The 14,831-nt window shown below is 45.4% G+C and overlaps 1 long non-coding RNA gene across 1 annotated transcript; it reads right to left on the minus strand.

Annotated features, from left to right (window-relative positions):
• Nucleotides 1–263: 263 nt before the first annotated feature.
• LOC135003889 (uncharacterized) lies at nucleotides 264–12,085 on the minus strand. The gene is made up of 2 exons (XR_010204818.1): nucleotides 11,945–12,085; nucleotides 264–1,346 (listed from the first exon to the last, which is right to left on the minus strand). It is a non-coding gene; the product is annotated as an uncharacterized LOC135003889 (long non-coding RNA).
• Between the last annotated feature and the right edge of the window lie 2,746 nt (nucleotides 12,086–14,831).

The raw sequence follows: 14,831 nt of genomic DNA on the forward strand, positions 1-14,831 counted from the left end.
AACTAAGCGTCCAATCAGGGAGGGTTAGCAAGCAGTTGTCACGCCCCCTCTGGATCCATCACTGCATCAACTGTCACATCCCTGTCATTGAGGCAGAGTTAGAGGTGCCTCATTCCCCTGTTTTCTCAATGGGTTTCTCCTGCCCGCGGCCGTGGCCCCGCCCCCCGCTTCCTACAGATTATAATTGTCAGTAGGAGGCAGCGCTCTCCAGGAATGGCTAGGACTTTAACTGCAAATGTTAGTAGAATAATACAAAGAAGTAATTTGTAACACAGAATCTGTTTTATAAATATTGTCTTTGTATTATTGTAATCATCAGATTGGAATATGACAGGGGGGGCTCCTCTGACTGCACGTCCCTGGTGCACGGCATCTAAACACATGCTGCTCCGTGGAGCTGTGGTAACAGTGCTCCGCCCACCCCATGGGGGCAGATGTATTAACCTGGAGACGGCATAAAGTGATAAACCAGTGATAAATGCACCAGCCAATCAGTTCCTGTCAGTTTGCATATTGGAGCTGATTGGCTGGCGCGTTTATCCCCTTGCACATATCACTGGTTTATCACTTCCTTATGCCTTCTCCGGGTTAATACATCTGCCCCATGGGTGGTAGAGCAGAACAGCAGGAGTTGGGAGGTATGCTTTACCTCTCTCCGTGCTTTGATAAATACCCACCCTATATTCTGTATCAATCTGACCTCCATTGTTTACTGACTGTAGCAGAATAAGACAATTATAACATAAACAGTTTTAAATGCCCCAAATAAAACTTCACCCAGACTCCAACATTAAACTGTGCATGAACCTGTTACTGTAATTACAACAACCTGGCCGTTATTTAAATAACATGAGCCCAAACGTGTACGCTCTGAACACAATCTTATATAGCCATATCGTATGTACAGTAAGGGCAAACCGTGGATGCATTGCAAAACACTAAAACGGAATATAAACAAACAGCAATGTTACGCAAGATTGATTTCCAGCAGTCCGGTTTCCCGGATAGGATGCATACATTACTTCATACAGTAAATACATCATAAACGTTTCGACAAGCGGTTTATGCAGTAGCGACAGTCAAAATTTTCCAGGCGTCTAAACATGCCAATCAGATGAACAGGAGCCGGTGTGTTCCGCTTGTTTGTTTGTTGTCTGTTTAGATGAATTGGCGCTCCTAGCCGTGTCTTTCGTATTTCCACTGTCGTCAACAGCTGTGCACAAGCCCGCCTCGGTAAACAGCTTATTTCCACAAACACAGTCAGCCGTCCAGGATGTGTTTGTTTATAGTAATTATATCACAGGCCGCGCTGCCCGTGCTCTTGCTGCTAAAATGAATTGGAATTCCTATTTAAAAAAAAAAAAAAAAAATCTGTGTCTTGGAGAAAACATATAAAGACATTTTTCCCCAGAAATGTTAATCTTGGCAATTAAATAAAAGTGAAAAATACTTGCCACGTACCAATAAATAAAAGTGGGGAAAACAACAAAAAATTCAACTTTAAAATGCATCCAGTATTAGCGTGAAATGAACAACTCAGAAGGTATTATGGGGGTCATTCCGAGTTGTTTGCTTGTTATTTTTCTTTCGCAATGGAGCGATTAGTCACTAATGCGCAATGTCCGCAGTGCGACTGCGCCAAGTAAATTTGCTATGCAGTTAGGTATTTTACTCACGGTTTTTTCTTCTGGTGATCGTAATGTGATTGACAGGAAGTGGGTGTTTCTGGGCGGAAACTGGCTGTTTTATGGGAGTGTATGAAAAAACGCTACAGTTTCTGGGAAAAACGCGGGAGTGGCTGGAGACACGGGGGAGTGTCTGGGCGAACGCTGGGTGTGTTTATGACGTCAAACCAGGAACGAAACTGACTGAACTGATCGCAGTAGCAGAGTAAGTCTCGAGCTACTCAGAAACTGCACAGAAGTGTCTATTCGCAATTTTGAGAATCTTTAGTTCGCAATTTTGATAAGCTAAGATTCTCTCCCAGTAGGCGGCGGCTTAGCGTGTGCAATGCTGCTAAAAGCAGCTTGCGAGCGAACAACTCGGAATGACCCCCTATGCTTCTCCAGGAGAGAATGTTGACATTTTGAATATGTTGCTATTATGACCGAATATGTTGACATTCTGAATGCCGACATAGGGGGTAATTCAGAATTGATCGCAGCAGCAAATTTGTTAGCATTTGGGCAAAACCATGTGCACTGCAGGGGGGGGGCAGATATAACATGTGCAGAGAGAGTTAGATTTGGGTGGGTTATGTTGTTTCTGTGCAGGGTAAATACTGGCTGCTTTATTTTTACACTGCAATTTAGATTTAAGTTTGAACATACACCACCCAAATCTAACTCTCTCTGCACATGTTACATCTGCCCACCCTGCAGTGCACATGGGGGGGTGATTCAGACCTGATCGTAGATGTGCTAAATTTAGCACATCTACAATCAGCTTACCTGACAAGCGGGGGGACGCCCAGCACAGGGTTAGTCGGCCCCGCATGTCAGTCCCTGCCCCGCAGCACAAGTACAAAAGCACAAGTACTTGAAGAGTAGCTCCCAGCCATCGCAGCTCCTGCGCGCTGGCAGGGAGCTACTCGTCACTACCCAGGTCGCAGCAGCTGCTTGTGACATCACGCAGCCCCCGCGACTCCCCCCCCCCCCAACGGTCCGGGCACGCCTGCATTGCCCGGACCGCGCCTCCTAAACAGCGCCGGCTTGCCCCCTCCCGCCCAGCGACCGCCTCTGCCTGTCAATCAGGCAGAGGCGATCGCAGGGCTAAGACAGCCGTCGGCTGTCTGGCATGCGCCGGTGCACTGCGGCGCCTGCGCATTTCAAACCTGCTCGCTGCTGTTCAAAAACGTACAGCAGCGTTCAGGTCTGAATTAGCTCCATGGTTTTGCCCAACTGCTAACAAATTAGCTGCTGCGATCAACTCTGAATTAGGCCCATAGTAACTATATCCTAGCAATCATTTGTCTAGTACATTATATCAAATAATAGCTACAATCTAATTGTTGCTAAGGGCAACACATCCACTGGTTCTGTTTAGGAGGCTTGATAAATCTCCCCCTCCTATATAGCTTCCTATTGGTTCAAGTGGCCACACCCCCTACCCATGCAGCAGCCTCATTGCGCCCTAGCTTCCTGTCTGTCTATCAGTCACATACTGTATACTGTATGCGCGCACTACAGCATGAGTATACAGAGTAACCTGCCTGTCTAAAGTAGGGGAATAGGGATGTGTTCAGCATCCTGGTGGTCGGGATGCCGTCAGTCATGTGACCAATGCCAGAATCCCGACAGCACTCAGGAGACCCACGCCAGAACACCAACAGCCCACGTCCTAAAGGAAAGAATTGGGGTGTAGGTTATGGTTAGGGCTACGGAGAGGGGAGGGGGTATTTGGGGGTTGTGTTAGGCACTAGGGGCGTGGTTAGCCCTAGCCTCCAACCCCCGGAGGGTTAGGGTAGGGGAAAAATACCACCCCGATGTCTGGATGTTCAGTGTTGGGATGCGCTGTTGGTCATGTGACCACCGTGGGGATAAAACTGTCCACTAACGTCACGCATATTCCTATTTTTTAGAGATGAGCGCCGGAAATTTTTCGGGTTTTGTGTTTTGGTTTTGGGTTCGGTTCCGCGGCCGTGTTTTGGGTTCGACCGCGTTTTGGCAAAACCTCACCGAATTTTTTATGTCGGATTCGGGTGTGTTTTGGATTCGGGTGTTTTTTTCAAAAAACCCTAAAAAACAGCTTAAATCATAGAATTTGGGGGTCATTTTGATCCCAAAGTATTATTAACCTCTAAAACCATAATTTCCACTCATTTTCAGTCTATTCTGAATACCTCACACCTCACAATATTATTTTTAGTCCAAAAATTTGCACCGAGGTCGCTGTGTGAGTAAGATAAGCGACCCTAGTGGCCGACACAAACACCGGGCCCATCTAGGAGTGGCACTGCAGTGTCACGCAGGATGTCCCTTCCAAAAAACCCTCCCCAAACAGCACATGACGCAAAGAAAAAAAGAGGCGCAATGAGGTAGCTGTGTGAGTAAGATAAGCGACCCTAGTGGCCGACACAAACACCGGGCCCATCTAGGAGTGGCACTGCAGTGTCACGCAGGATGTCCCTTCCAAAAAACCCTCCCCAAACAGCACATGACGCAAAGAAAAAAAGAGGCGCAATGAGGTAGCTGACTGTGTGAGTAAGATAAGCGACCCTAGTGGCCGACACAAACACCGGGCCCATCTAGGAGTGGCACTGCAGTGTCACGCAGGATGGCCCTTCCAAAAAACCCTCCCCAAACAGCACATGACGCAAAGAAAAATAAAAGAAAAAAGAGGTGCAAGATGGAATTGTCCTTGGGCCCTCCCACCCACCCTTATGTTGTATAAACAAAACAGGACATGCACACTTTAACCAACCCATCATTTCAGTGACAGGGTCTGCCACACGACTGTGACTGATATGACGGGTTGGTTTGGACCCCCCCCAAAAAAGAAGCAATTAATCTCTCCTTGCACAAACTGGCTCTACAGAGGCAAGATGTCCACCTCATCATCATCCTCCGATATATCACCATGTACATCCCCCTCCTCACAGATTATCAATTCGTCCCCACTGGAATCCACCATCTCAGCTCCCTGTGTACTTTGTGGAGGCAATTGCTGCTGGTCAATGTCTCCGCGGAGGAATTGATTATAATTCATTTTAATGAACATCATCTTCTCCACATTTTCTGGATGTAACCTCGTACGCCGATTGCTGACAAGGTGAGCGGTGGCACTAAACACTCTTTCGGAGTACACACTTGTGGGAGGGCAACTTAGGTAGAATAAAGCCAGTTTGTGCAAGGGCCTCCAAATTGCCTCTTTTTCCTGCCAGTATAAGTACGGACTGTGTGACGTGCCTACTTGGATGCGGTCACTCATATAATCCTCCACCATTCTTTCAATGTTGAGAGAATCATATGCAGTGACGGTAGACGACATGTCCGTAATCGTTGTCAGGTCCTTCAGTCCGGACCAGATGTCAGCATCAGCAGTCGCTCCAGACTGCCCTGCATCACCGCCAGCGGGTGGGCTCGGAATTCTGAGCCTTTTCCTCGCACCCCCAGTTGCGGGAGAATGTGAAGGAGGAGATGTTGACAGGTCGCGTTCCGCTTGACTTGACAATTTTCTCACCAGCAGGTCTTTCAACCCCAGCAGACTTGTGTCTGCCGGAAAGAGAGATCCAAGGTAGGCTTTAAATCTAGGATCGAGCATGGTGGCCAAAATGTAGTGCTCTGATTTCAACAGATTGACCACCCGTGAATCCTTGTTAAGCGAATTAAGGGCTCCATCCACAAGTCCCACATGCCTAGCGGAATCGCTCCGTGTTAGCTCCTCCTTCAATGTCTCCAGCTTCTTCTGCAAAAGCCTGATGAGGGGAATGACCTGACTCAGGCTGGCAGTGTCTGAACTGACTTCACGTGTGGCAAGTTCAAAGGGCATCAGAACCTTGCACAACGTTGAAATCATTCTCCACTGCGCTTGAGACAGGTGCATTCCACCTCCTATATCGTGCTCAATTGTATAGGCTTGAATGGCCTTTTGCTGCTCCTCCAACCTCTGAAGCATATAGAGGGTTGAATTCCACCTCGTTACCACTTCTTGCTTCAGATGATGGCAGGGCAGGTTCAGTAGTTTTTGGTGGTGCTCCAGTCTTCTGTACGTGGTGCCTGTACGCCGAAAGTGTCCCGCAATTCTTCTGGCCACCGACAGCATCTCTTGCACGCCCCTGTCGTTTTTTAAAAAATTCTGCACAACCAAATTCAAGGTATGTGCAAAACATGGGACGTGCTGGAATTTGCCCATATTTAATGCACACACAATATTGCTGGCGTTGTCCGATGCCACAAATCCACAGGAGAGTCCAATTGGGGTAAGCCATTCCGCGATGATCTTCCTCAGTTGCCGTAAGAGGTTTTCAGCTGTGTGCGTATTCTGGAAACCGGTGATACAAAGCGTAGCCTGCCTAGGAAAGAGTTGGCGTTTGCGAGATGCTGCTACTGGTGCCGCCGCTGCTGTTCTTGCGGCGGGAGTCCATACATCTACCCAGTGGGCTGTCACAGTCATATAGTCCTGACCCTGCCCTGCTCCACTTGTCCACATGTCCGTGGTTAAGTGGACATTGGGTACAGCTGCATTTTTTAGGACACTGGTGACTCTTTTTCTGAGGTCTGTGTACATTTTCGGTATCGCCTGCCTAGAGAAATGGAACCTAGATGGTATTTGGTACCGGGGACACAGTACCTCCAACAAGTCTCTAGTTGGCTCTGCAGTAATGATGGATACCGGAACCACGTTTCTCACCACCCAGGATGCCAAGGCCTCAGTTATCCGCTTTGCAGTAGGATGACTGCTGTGATATTTCATCTTCCTCGCAAAGGACTGTTGGACAGTCAATTGCTTGGTGGAAGTAGTAAAAGTGGTCTTACGACTTCCCCTCTGGGATGACCATCGACTCCCAGCAGCAACAACAGCAGCGCCAGCAGCAGTAGGCATTACACGCAAGGATGCATCGGAGGAATCCCAGGCAGGAGAGGAATCATCAGAATTGCCAGTGACATGGCCTGCAGGACTATTGGCATTCCTGGGGAAGGAGGAAATTGACACTGAGGGAGTTGGTGGGGTGGTTTGCGTGAGCTTGGTTACAAGAGGAAGGGATTTACTGGTCAGTGGACTGCTTCCGCTGTCGGCCAAAGTTTTTGAACTTGTCACTGACTTATTATGAATGCGCTGCAGGTGACGTATAAGGGAGGATGTTCCGAGGTGGTTAACGTCCTTACCCCTACTTATTACAGCTTGACAAAGGGAACACACGGCTTGACAAATGTTGTCCGCATTTCTGGTGAAATACTTCCACACCGAAGAGCTGATTTTTTTGGTATTTTCACCAGGCATGTCAACGGCCATATTCCTCCCACGGACAACAGGTGTCTCCCCGGGTGCCTGACTTAAACAAACCACCTCACCATCAGAATCCTCCTGGTCAATTTCCTCCCCAGCGCCAGCAACACCCATATCCTCCTCATCCTGGTGTACTTCAACACTGACATCTTCAATCTGACTATCAGGAACTGGACTGCGGGTGCTCCTTCCAGCACTTGCAGGGGGCGTGCAAATGGTGGAAGGCGCATGCTCTTCACGTCCAGTGTTGGGAAGGTCAGGCATCGCAACCGACACAATTGGACTCTCCTTGTGGATTTGGGATTTCGAAGAACGCACAGTTCTTTGCTGTGCTTTTTCCAGCTTGAGTCTTTTCATTTTTCTAGCGAGAGGCTGAGTGCTTCCATCCTCATGTGAAGCTGAACCACTAGCCATGAACATAGGCCAGGGCCTCAGCCGTTCCTTGCCACTCCGTGTGGTAAATGGCATATTGGCAAGTTTACGCTTCTCCTCCGACAATTTTATTTTAGGTTTTGGAGTCCTTTTTTTACTGATATTTGGTGTTTTGGATTTGACATGCTCTGTACTATGACATTGGGCATCGGCCTTGGCAGACGACGTTGCTGGCATTTCATCGTCTCGGCCATGACTAGTGGCAGCAGCTTCAGCACGAGGTGGAAGTGGATCTTGATCTTTCCCTAATTTTGGAACCTCAACATTTTTGTTCTCCATATTTTAATAGGCACAACTAAAAGGCACCTCAGGTAAACAATGGAGATGGATGGATACTAGTATACAATTATGGATGGACTGCCGAGTGCCGACACAGAGGTAGCTACAGCCGTGGACTACCGTACTGTACTGTGTCTGCTGCTAATATAGACTGGTTGATAAAGAGATGTAGTATGTATGTATAAAGAAGAAAGAAAAAAAAACCACGGGTAGGTGGTATACAATTATGGACGGACTGCCGAGTGCCGACACAGAGGTAGCTACAGCCGTGGACTACCGTACTGTGTCTGCTGCTAATATAGACTGGTTGATAAAGAGATGTAGTATGTATGTATAAAGAAGAAAGAAAAAAAAACCACGGGTAGGTGGTATACAATTATGGACGGACTGCCGAGTGCCGACACAGAGGTAGCTACAGCCGTGGACTACCGTACTGTACTGTGTCTGCTGCTAATATAGACTGGATGATAATGAGATGTAGTATGTATAAAGAAGAAAGAAAAAAAACCACGGGTAGGTGGTATACAATTATGGATGGACTGCCGAGTGCCGACACAGAGGTAGCTACAGCCGTGGACTACCGTACTGTACTGTGTCTGCTGCTAATATAGACTGGATGATAATGAGATGTAGTATGTATAAAGAAGAAAAAAAAAACACGGGTAGGTGGTATACAATTATGGATGGACTGCCGAGTGCCGACACAGAGGTAGCTACAGCCGTGGACTACCGTACTGTACTGTGTCTGCTGCTAATATAGACTGGTTGATAATGAGATGTAGTATGTATGTATAAAGAAGAAAGAAAAAAAAAACACGGGTAGGTGGTATACAATTATGGACGGACTGCCGAGTGCCGACACAGAGGTAGCTACAGCCGTGGACTACCGTACTGTACTGTGTCTGCTGCTAATATAGACTGGATGATAATGAGATGTAGTATGTATAAAGAAGAAAGAAAAAAAAACCACGGGTAGGTGGTATACAATTATGGATGGACTGCTGAGTGCCGACACAGAGGTAGCTACAGCCGTGGACTACCGCACTGTACTGTGTCTGCTGCTAATATAGACTGGATGATAATGAGATGTAGTATGTATAAAGAAGAAAAAAAAACCACGGGTAGGTGGTATACAATTATGGATGGACTGCCGAGTGCCGACACAGAGGTAGCTACAGCCGTGGACTACCGTACTGTACTGTGTCTGCTGCTAATATAGACTGGATGATAATGAGATGTAGTATGTATAAAGAAGAAAGAAAAAAAACCACGGGTAGGTGGTATACAATTATGGATGGACTGCCGAGTGCCGACACAGAGGTAGCTACAGCCGTGGACTACCGTACTGTACTGTGTCTGCTGCTAATATAGACTGGATGATAATGAGATGTAGTATGTATAAAGAAGAAAGAAAAAAAAACCACGGGTAGGTGGTATACAATTATGGATGGACTGCCGAGTGCCGACACAGAGGTAGCTACAGCCGTGGACTACCGTACTGTACTGTGTCTGCTGCTAATATAGACTGGATGATAATGAGATGTAGTATGTATAAAGAAGAAGAAAAAAAACACGGGTAGGTGGTATACAATTATGGATGGACTGCCGAGTGCCGACACAGAGGTAGCTACAGCCGTGGACTACCGTACTGTACTGTGTCTGCTGCTAATATAGACTGGATGATAATGAGATGTAGTATGTATAAAGAAGAAAGAAAAAAAAACCACGGGTAGGTGGTATACAATTATGGACGGACTGCCGAGTGCCGACACAGAGGTAGCTACAGCCGTGGACTACCGTACTGTACTGTGTCTGCTGCTAATATAGACTGGTTGATAATGAGATGTAGTATGTATAAAGAAGAAAGAAAAAAAAACCACGGGTAGGTGGTATACAATTATGGATGGACTGCCGAGTGCCGACACAGAGGTAGCTACAGCCGTGGACTACCGTACTGTACTGTGTCTGCTGCTAATATAGACTGGATGATGAGATGTAGTATGTATAAAGAAGGAAAAAAAAACCACGGGTAGGTGGTATACAATTATGGATGGACTGCCGAGTGCCGACACAGAGGTAGCTACAGCCGTGGACTACCGTACTGTACTGTGTCTGCTGCTAATATAGACTGGATGATAATGAGATGTAGTATGTATAAAGAAGAAAGAAAAAAAACCACGGGTAGGTGGTATACAATTATGGACGGACTGCCGAGTGCCGACACAGAGGTAGCTACAGCCGTGGACTACCGTACTGTACTGTGTCTGCTGCTAATATAGACTGGATGATAATGAGATGTAGTATGTATAAAGAAGAAAGAAAAAAAACCACGGGTAGGTGGTATACAATTATGGATGGACTGCCGAGTGCCGACACAGAGGTAGCTACAGCCGTGAACTACCGTACTGTGTCTGCTGCGACTGGATGATAAATAATGATATAAAAAATATATATATATCACTACTGCAGCCGGACAGGTATATATTATATAATGACGGACCTGCTGGACACTGTCTGTCAGCAGAATGAGTTTTTTATAGAATAAAAAAACACCACACAAGTCACACGACGAGTGTTTAACTTTTTCAGGCAATCACAATATAGTATACTATACTGGTGGTCAGTGTGGTCAGGTCACTGGTCAGTCACACTGGCAGTGGCACTCCTGCAGCAAAAGTGTGCACTGTTTAATTTTAATAATATGTACTCCTGGCTCCTGCTATAACCTATAACTGCTCCCCAGTCTCCCCCACAATTAAGCTGTGTGAGCACAGTCAGATATTATACATAGATGATGCAGCACACTGGGCTGAGCACAGATATGGTATGTGACTGAGTCACTGTGTATCGTTTTTTTCAGGCAGAGAACGGATTATATTAAATAAAACTGCACTGGTGGTCACTGGTCAGTGGTCAGTCACTAGTAAACTCTGCACTCTCTAGTACTCCTAAGCTCCAGTAAATCAAGTGTCTCTGTCTCAATCTCACTCTCTCTCTTCTAATCTAAATGGAGAGGACGCCAGCCACGTCCTCTCCCTATCAATCTCAATGCACGTGTGAAAATGGCGGCGACGCGCGGCTCCTTATATAGAATCCGAGTCTCGCGATAGAATCCGAGCCTCGCGAGAATCCGACAGCGTCATGATGACGTTCGGGCGCGCTCGGGTTAACCGAGCAAGGCGGGAAGATCCGAGTCGCTCGGATCCGTGTAAAAAAAGCTGAAGTTCGGGCGGGTTCGGATTCCGAGGAACCGAACCCGCTCATCTCTACTATTTTTATAGATAATTTTTTACTTCGCCGCCTTCAGATAATAGCATTCATAATTCCCTCTTTTGCTGGTAGATAGACACATGCTGTGCATCTGCTGAAAATCAGAATGCTGAATAAACATGGACTTAAAAGGAAAATCAGAGCCACTTTACTGCAAGGATTATTCCTGTGTAGATGGTGTCAGTGTAATTGGGGTCACGCTGCAGTGTAGCAGATTACAGACATTATATGCACGTGGACACTTTACAGCATACTGAATGTTATGCAGATGAGACCCTGGCGGCCTGAAATTAAACACAAGGGGACAGAACATCAAACACTTGGCCTGTAAGCGATACTTGAGGCTGAATATTTTATGAAACAGTGAAATATTTGCTTAATTATTGCTACGTTGAGAATGTTTCGGCTAAAGTGCTCCCAGTCTGTACAACATCCAAACAACAAAATGAATAAAAATCATCGTCCTCCCAGTTCTATGGAATGAAAGGTTGGGCCTGACTCTGAGTGGGACGAAGTCCCGTCTCTGTGATGTCATACTGATGCGGCTACAAATCCCTTCCCTTATAAGCAGCTGTGCGTCCCAATTTGCATGGACTGAGGTGCCCGCTTCCAGCGTCCCTCAAAAGCTTAATTATCACTTGCTGCATCTGTGCACGGCCTATGGGAGGGATGGGGAACCTTCAGCCCGCCTGCTGTTGTTGAACTACACATCCCAGCATGGCCTGCAACAGTTTTAGCATGGCCGAATAGCAAAACTGTAGCAAGGCATGCTGCTATGTGTAGTTCAACAACAGCTGGTGGACTGATGGTTCCCCATCCCTGCCCTATAGGGTGCATCAGCCCTATGACAGATTATACACCTGATTATTGCCTCCAGTGTGCACAAATCTGCATCGTAGACAGGCGACAAGGCCGTGACATACCCATAAGGCGCCACCCTCGTTACCTCCAGTCACCGTCCAGGACCACTCTGTATATTTCTGTACACAAACTTTCTGCCTCCCCAGTCACTTACTGTCATGAGGTCATGCCTCTTCGGTGAGGTCATATCACATCCATGGGTGCACGCACACATTTGAAGCGTACAAAGGGTCTCACCCTGGGGGAGGGGCGACATCCAGGATCTTTTCTTGGGCATCCAACTGTCAGAGCCGTCCCTGTGCTGCAAACAGGGTGAAATTACTTCAGTTTGCTCAGGAATTGGCCAATAAATGAGTGGAAACACATCATGTGGTCTTACTAATCACATTTTCAGTTGCACCATACAGATTAGGTATCCGAATGATAGGTCGACAATAGGTTGATAGGTCGACATGCATTAGGTCAACAAGGACAAAAGGTTGACGAGTTTTTTATTTATCATTTTCAACTTTTTCATACACTATCCACATGGACTACGATTGGGAATAGTAACCTGTGCCGAACATGGTGCACTAATTGCGGTTCCCAGTCATTTTACGAGAGAACATTACACACACAAAAACCTCTCGTCAACCTTTTCCTGTGTCGACCTTTACCACGTCGACCTTTTTCAGGTCGACCCATTGATCCAGTACTGCAGATGGTAGGAGGAGGATATGGAGACATCAGCATGAAACTACTGATCCTTCTTGCATTGTCGGAGGCAATACTGAGGTATGGGGCATGTTTTCATGGAAGTATCTGGGCACTTTAATAAATGTGGACAGTTTGTGACCCAATAAAGTACTTACTCAGTGGTCATAATAATTTGGCCAATTAATGTATGTCAGATATTTACAATGTCAGCCTTGAACATCTCAACATATACATGTTGACAGGGACCATGTCAAAACTGATGTTATGCTGACATTGTTAGAATGTTGACACACTGGGGTAAATGTACTAAGGTGGGAGATTTTTAGAACTGGTGATGTTGCCCATGGCAACCAATCAGATTATATCTATTATCTGCTAGAAGCAGCTAGATAAATGGTAAGTAGAATCTGATTGGTTGCCATGGGCAACATCACCAGTTCTAAAAATCTCCCACCTTAGTAAATTTACCCCACTGTTTTTTCTATTGATTTTATCTCAAAACCCAACAGTAACCTTAACCCTAACCCTCCTGGAAATGTGGATATTATAACAATGTCACAATAAACGTTTTGCAGGTGTCAATATTAATGTCACCATTTTAACCATGTAGACATTTTAACCATGTATCACCTACTGATGGCGACTTTGTTGTCCTGGTGAGCGGAGACAGAGTGATGCTATACTCTTGATTATTATAGTACGTTAACTGTGTGCCAATTAAATTCCCCATTAGATGCCTCTTTTTCTCGTTTATTAGATTCTAACACCTGGAAAATAACAGGCGCACAAGAGACGTCTGTCACCCTGTAATAAGGTGGTAACTTTATACGTGTTTTTTACACGGTTTGTAGATCGTTACCCAGATTTATTTACCACCACAAGTCACCTTAATACTATATTAAACACTGATCTTTTGTCACTTTAAACTTGCTTTATACTGAATGCATCATTTTATTGTACGAGGTATTACAGAGTTAACAGAAACGAAGGTTTGTATGCAAATTTTTATTTTATATAAACATAAAGATGATAACTACATATATCAATTACAGGTTGAGTATCACATATCCAAATATTCCGAAATACGGAATATTCCGAAATACAGACTTTTTTGAGTGAGAGTGAGATAGTGAAACCTTTGTTTTTTGATGGCTCAATGTTCACAAACTTTGTTTAATACACAAAGTTAATAAAAATCTTGTATTAAATTACCTTCAGTCTGTGTGTATAAGGTGTATATGAAACGTAAATGCATTCTGTGCTTAGATTTAGGTCCCATCACCATGATATCTCATTATGGTATGCAATTATTCCAAAATACGGAAAAATCCCATATCCAAAATACCTCTGGTCCCAAGCATTTTGGATAAGGGATACTCAACCTGTATTATAAAAAAAAAAAAATCTAAAAACTCAGTTTTTGGTCAAGACCCTCCTGTGATTGAGGACATAAATTCAGTAGAAATTATCTACTAAAGAGATTCTGAAGATAAACCCCCCAGAAGACCACCAGTTTAGAAGACTACAAACACATCGATCTCACCATTTTTTTCACAAATGCACCACGAGGGTGGTTGCAACAGGCAAAATAGCTCAAAAAGATTATTTGTTCTCCCATCTGAAATGTGAGTCGTTACAATATAAAGAGAGATATCATTATGTATTGAATAAGAAGTCATATAACATTGCTCTCTTATAGGTCTATATTTATTATTTTATGATGTGGGCCCCATTTATATAGCAATAAAATAAAAACCGTTACCCTGAGCATAAAAACATTTAACAGTAATTAAAACTTAATACTGCCCCTTTAATGCAGATGAATAATATTGCTCTCTTAAGAAAATGTAATGGTCCCTCCCTAAAATATTAATACTACCCCCAAAATACAATTATAAAGGTCATCTTTCTCTGTTTTCAATACATAGTTATACTGTAACTTTAATATGATCACTTACTTTCTGATTGGCCATACAGATGCAGCGAGTTATATTCCAGCAGTTTGGCCATTTGTAAATTGCGTTGCTGGCGATTGGAGAATGGCTATCCAAAACGCTGAATAGGAAATCCTGCGATTTGGAGGTCAGAACAGTCGTCAAAGTAGCTGTCTTACTCTTTAAGAAGGTGAGAAAAGTTTGGAGAGAGATAAAGCCGGGCTATAAAGAGTCTGGCCAGGCCCTGCCACTTTCAGGGTGTGACGTCTGCAGCCGCTGCGGACCGACCCCCGCACGGTCCGGCCACGCCTGCGTTGGATGAGACCGAGCCAACAAAACGGCGGGCAAACCCCACTGTGCCGCCCCCTCCCGCCCAGCGACTGCCTGTCAATCAGGCAGAGGCGATCGATA

Source organism: Pseudophryne corroboree, chromosome 1 (assembly GCF_028390025.1).
Source record: "Pseudophryne corroboree isolate aPseCor3 chromosome 1, aPseCor3.hap2, whole genome shotgun sequence".
Lineage (NCBI taxonomy): Eukaryota > Metazoa > Chordata > Amphibia > Anura > Myobatrachidae > Pseudophryne > Pseudophryne corroboree.